Source organism: Pezoporus occidentalis, unplaced genomic scaffold (genome assembly GCF_034315485.1).
Source record: "Pezoporus occidentalis ecotype Australia unplaced genomic scaffold, CSIRO_AGI_Poc_V1 ctg47, whole genome shotgun sequence".
Lineage (NCBI taxonomy): Eukaryota > Metazoa > Chordata > Aves > Psittaciformes > Psittacidae > Pezoporus > Pezoporus occidentalis.
In genome coordinates this window covers 954,612-960,611 of record NW_026915802.1, presented here as the reverse complement: position 1 = coordinate 960,611, position 6,000 = coordinate 954,612, and the positions used below count along the sequence as shown (strand labels likewise).

At 38.7% G+C, this 6,000-nt stretch overlaps 1 long non-coding RNA gene across 1 annotated transcript; it reads right to left on the bottom strand.

Moving 5' to 3' along the window:
- Window positions 1-1,748: 1,748 nt before the first annotated feature.
- Window positions 1,749-3,633, bottom strand: LOC134172753 (uncharacterized). The gene is made up of 2 exons (XR_009967997.1): window positions 2,885-3,633; window positions 1,749-1,993 (listed from the first exon to the last, which is right to left on the bottom strand). It is a non-coding gene; the product is annotated as an uncharacterized LOC134172753 (long non-coding RNA).
- Between the last annotated feature and the right edge of the window lie 2,367 nt (window positions 3,634-6,000).

The following is a 6,000-nucleotide window of genomic DNA, read 5'->3' as shown; positions in this document are numbered from 1 at the left end:
TTCCAAATCATAAGGAACCTGTCTTTATACTCACTTGTGGAATGTATTATGAGAAATTAGCCCAGTGAGTACATAGCTTAATTTATTTACATTAAATAAAATATAGGTTAGTATAACCACATAGATCCTCAGCCTTTAGAAAATCCAGCACCAGAAGCATGACAGCCCATAGCCGTAACTTGTAATAAATACCAATATTGCAATTTGTATACAAGAAGCTTAAAGCACTTTATAATAGGGAAGAAGTATTGCTTTTTCATGTTACAGCTGAGAAGATCAAAGTGCCTTTTCTTAAGGTGAGACAAAGAGCAGAGCCTGGGGCCATCTCAATTCCAACCATATGTTATTGTTTGAAATATTTCATGCAGCAGTAGCACTGCTGGTGCCAAGTGCTTTTGAGCTGGGTACAATTTGCAGGATTAAAACCACAGACTTAAGCCTACGGCATACTTTCTGGCTGGAGGAAAGAGGAGGGGAGAAGAACAAGCACTCAATGAAAGCAGTGAATACATCTCCACCATCAAAACACATTTCTGCTTATACATCTAGATCAAATGGAAAAAAAAAACCCTCTTTGTGGTTAAAAGTACTGCCTTCAGATTTTTTAAAAGAAACCTGAAAAACTGCTTTAGGACACTGTGTGGATGGTTACCTTAAAATCTGTGAGAAAAATCCTTGGTAACATTGCTGTTCGGTATTCTTTCCCTTTCCTCTGCCTTTGTTTTCCTGCTTTACTAACAGCTGCCACCTACTTATGGCATTAACTTTGCGGAATATACTTCATCTTTTCCACTTTCTTCCCCTCAAATTGCTGAGAATTTAGGCATCAGCCATATGGCAACCAGTTCCTTACTCAAATTTCTCTTATTTTATCTTCTACCTGATGAGACTGTTTAGACTACAGAAGAGGAATGGAAAATTACAGTGCACTGAGAACGGTGTATGATTTAAAACATTTTGTCATGCCAACAAAATACTGAACATCAATAATGATCCCTAAAACAAGATTGGGAGCTGATATTACACATCATAAATATCACATCTATATCAAGATCTTTTTTAAATTAATAAGAAAGAGACCAGGGCAAATCTCAAAGAAAGGAAAAAGTCCAAAAGCGTATGTTAGACATGTCAGTGCTACTGGTGTTTGTTGGACATTAAATGTGAACACAATTGCCAATATTAATTTCCTCCTGTTATGTGTACTCAAGTTAGAGCAGTTCTGACCTGGAGCTTGGGTACCATGGAAATATCTGAGAAGAGTCCAAGAAGAATTGAGTGCTGCTATATTTGTTAGCATCCCAAACAGAAACAGTTTCAGGCAGACAGAGACTTATTTTAGTCACATTTATATTCTGAAGGGAATTTAAATGGATGCAGTAGCCCATTTACTGAAAAATTATGTGCTAAGGACTGACCTTGCATTAGAACAGGATGTGATGAAGAAATTACAAAAGCATGCCTAAACTTCAGCTAAGCTGTGGTGAAAAATTGGGTGTTTTCCTCCCTTCCCCATACTAATGTAAGATGCAGGCAGCGGCCTGTTACCGTTACTGTCATTATTGTTTAAGATAATAGTGAATATTTGCAGGACTACTGAGTGCTTGTTTGTTACTGAACCAAGTGCCAGAACAGCGAGATGAAGCAAGCATGCAGGTATTCCTCTAAGGTTTTCACACGTGGATAACAGAGTTTATAATGACATGGAACAGGAAACATTGTATCGGGGGTAATCTTGCCCTCAGGAATTCAGGATTTTTATTCTATTGGCATTCATCTGCTTCCACTCACCCAACTAAGCTCACTGATAAACTAACCCCTTTTGCACGCAATGACAGTAGTGTCTCAGGCTGGTAGGTGTTTAGGTGCTGGAGAAGCAGTGGAATTTGAAAAAAAAAGGAAGCCTTAGAAACTGCAATAATGCTTTCCATAACCTTGCTGGCTCCAGGATCAGGCAGAGGCAGTTCATGTAACACAGCTGGTTTAAGTTTGGCTGCAGAAAAAATGAACAGGGTAACAACTTCAATGTGCAGGCCAGTTTTATATTTGCATACCAGCCTTTCAAAAGAATAGATCCTTTGCCTTTAGCTTTGAGGCACATGTCTGAGCTGTCCAGCTTGATTCTGAACTGCTAGAAACCAGTCAGGGCCATTGGCATACCTGTACTACAACAAGTCTCTACCCAAATGCTGCCATTGCAGACCATAAGCGCTACAGCAATAGACCCTCAGTGCAGTTCACCACTCTGCTCTGTTCCAGTTCAGGCTGGCTGCAGCTCCTATTACACATCTGGAGGCATTTCATTATTCAGATTATTATCTTCAAGCTCAGACTTGCCTTCCTTGCACAATTAGTGCGGAAACAAATGTTTCAGAATTCTTTCTGGCCATTTCTCACACAATTGAGGTCAGCAACACACTGTCAGATCTTCTCAGAAAGTGTGCTGCAAGCATGGTCAGCAATAGGATGTCGAAAAGTGAGAGGCAATTTCACTTTGATGAAGAGTATCTTATTCTGGCTTCCAAGCATGTTTGGACACTTTGCATAGCATTATCATTTGCATGGGAGACTATGCTTAGCAAGAATACAAAACAATGGGCATTGCTAACATTCACTCTGGGTAAAACAGCTTTCCTACTGTCTACTCATATTTCACACTTTCCACATGAAACACTGCTCATCTCACAAAATATTCGCTGCACTGAACTCTTCCTCTGGCAAATGTAGAGCAAGGCCTATCTGGCATAGCCATGTTTTGCAGCAAACAAAAACCTTTTTTTTTCTCTTTTTTTAATTAGAACTTTTAGGGATATGATGAAAAAATGGTATTTGTACTCTTTAAGCTAGCAATTTTCTCAGGAGATGCTGTTTCATCCTCACTTACCCAGGAGCTCTCTATTAGTCTCATCCATTGTAGAGAACTGAGCAGTTCTGGCTGTCTATGCAGGCTTCTGTTCTCCAGCATGAGGTGATGGAACCACTCATCAAAGTTGGGGTACTACTTCCTGTAGAGGCAACCCAAAACAATCCGGGAGAAGGGGATGAGGGTAAAGAGAAACAACATCTTCCCCCACTCCCACAGTCCACACTATTTCCATAGTGCTTGAGATTCACTGAAAAATGAATGCTATGACTAATGCTGCAAAAGACTAAGCTGCCAGCCAAAATACATTTTCATTTCCAATAAAAACACAGGACTTTTCCATTGAAAACACATAAATTTTTCAAGCAGTCCTATCTCTTAAAAACCAGTAAGGATTGGTTTTCTGTCTGTTATTGGATTTCTTAGTCTTGGTAACTATAAGTGGCCTAAAAAAACCCCGTACTATTGCGATGGAAAAAGGTAAGACTGCCTAAGTGGGCATGGTAAGAGGCATTCCAGTTCCATTAGACTAACTCAATTAATTTAATTGCAGTAAGAACAAGAAGAAAACAGTGAAGAAGCTGATGAAACTCCCCTTTTGGCCCTGGAAAGCCCACTTCCTCCATTTCTTAAAATGCACAAGATGCAGAAGAAATCTTTCCACTGGCAGTGCTTCAGTTCAAGATGGAAATTACATTGCTGCAGTGCAGAATGGCAAAAGCATTTCACAAAAATTTTTGTTGCGCAATTAGAAAAAAGCCAGATATATTCCTTGCATTCATGACAACAGCTTGATTTCCACTTCAAAAAGTAATTCAGGACATTTGAAACAACAGTTATTAGCCATTTTAAAGTCAGCAAGTCTGAATAAGTTGTGATAGAAAATTTAACAGGTACTAACCAACAAGCTCTCTGGACCATCAATACTACTTCAATGAATTTTAGACCACTAGGAAAGATTTCAGAAGGCTGAGGGGATGAAAGAATTAACAAGGCATCAGCTTTTCAGTGGGTAGGTAAACTGATCTGAATGAACAAAGGCTGGACACCTGAGAGAAAGTAGTGGAATAACCCATAATTTGTGATTAATCAAGGACCTATAAAGCAAAAAAAATTAGAAGTGATAAAGCTTATAAGAAATAGAGCTGGTCAAGTAAAACGAACACCTTATTTTGATGAGCAAGAATTAAAAATTGGTAAAGGACAAAGCCAACAAAGATACAACATTTTACTTCTGTTGAGCATTTAACAGTGTGCCCCATGACACAGACTGAAGCCAGAATTATACAAATCAAATGGATGCTATGAAATGCATTATGCTTTCTGAATTGTAGAGAGATCTATTAAGCACTGCCTTCTACTCTTACCTTGAAAATGGTATGAAACTGGCATTATTTAACATTATTTTTAATAATTAGAATACAACGCAAAATTACCTTCAAAATCTGAAGACAAAAAAGTTTTGAGGAGAGAAGCAGAGGTAACTAATAAATGCAATTGGTCACTTATTAAAATAATTTGTTTTGCTTTCTGGCTGCAAACTACATTCAAAGGAGTGTGGAAACACATTTAAAGGACAGTTCGCCAACTGCAGAAGCAACAGAAGCAAACTTTCAATCTGATGCCATGGTCAAGGCTGCAATGAAAATTAAGCAGAATAGCAGTAGGGAGGGTTGATACTGGACAACTCTTCTAGCAATCCTGTTTTGCTATTAAAGTTACTGTTCCAATTAAAAATTAATTTAAATAATTTTAAAGGATCCAAAGAAGAGTGCCACAGATGAATAAAGGATTCAAAGATTTGACAGCTTAATCGGTTACTTTAAAAAAGAAAGCTGACGATTGACTTGTTCAGTTTGTAAATGCCTACAATGAAACCAGCAATGTCACAGCATGAGCTTCAGTTTAGCAGACAAAAGGCAAAAGATCTGACAGCTGGATACTGAAAGACAACAAATTCAGGCTCTATGTAAGAGGCACATTTTTAACAGTAAGTAATTATGTTTTGAACAATTTGGGTGGATTCTTCATCACTAGGAGCTTTCAAATCAATGCAGGATGCTTCCTCTAAAAACACACTTTAGTTCAAACAGGAATTTGAGGAAGTCTTGGAAACTGTGCTCTACAAGAGAGCAGACTGAACACATGGTGTTCCCTTCTGCCTTCTGAATAGATTATACTGAAAGACTTAGTTTATCTCACAGACATACCTCAAAGGAAGCACAGATTTAAGAAAGGAAGAGAAATTGTATTTTGGTCACTCTGGACCACGTAATACACTTGGGGCTATATGGCTGTGTTTCACAGGGGCCCAAAAGGAAATACCACCCAGAAACAGCAAGAGTGAACAGTTGTGTAGGTAGGGAACCCACATTTCTGTCCCAGGAATTATGAGAACAAAAGCAGTAACAGCATGCTGCCTTCAACCTCGTGGATGCCAGAAATTTTTCATGCCAGAAGACTGCTCAGCCCAAGCCTGTGAGGGTCCTGCTCCTTTCAGGCTCTTTGTGTGTCATGAGAAAGAAAAACAAGACAGATGCAGTGCACCTGAAAAAAGCAACTAATGTTTTTGGCCTCAATGAAATCAAGGTGAACAGGCCTGACATCCTGCAGTTAGACTTCATCATGTAAAAAAAAAAGCTAGCCAGAATGGACAGAGACCTGAAAATTTCCTGCTTCAGTTGTACCCATACCTTTTAATAACACAAAATTTGCAAGCACTGAGTTTTCAGTCTTGGGGAATAAAATTACTTCAATTGACAGCACCCCTTTTTGGATTTAAAGCAATAAGATTCAAATTATTGCCTTGTCTGGTGCCACATAAGAACTTTGACCAGAATCTCTTGTACCTTAGGACATGATCTCATGTCACAAGGCTGCTGGATAGTCTGAGCATGACTGCCTAGTTCTCACTGTAAGAGTCATCTCTGAACAAAGAAAAGACTGTAAAGATGGCCACATTTTGAAAAATGTGCTTTGGTGAAAAGCTGGTATACAGATTGAGTTAAAGAATGTTCTTCAAGAGAGAGAGTAAAAAGATCCTTACTTCACAATTTAGAACTTGTGCATACACAGCTGACAAGATTAATATGCAGTGTAGGAGTTCACCCGCACAGACGGTGAGCATAATGTACAGT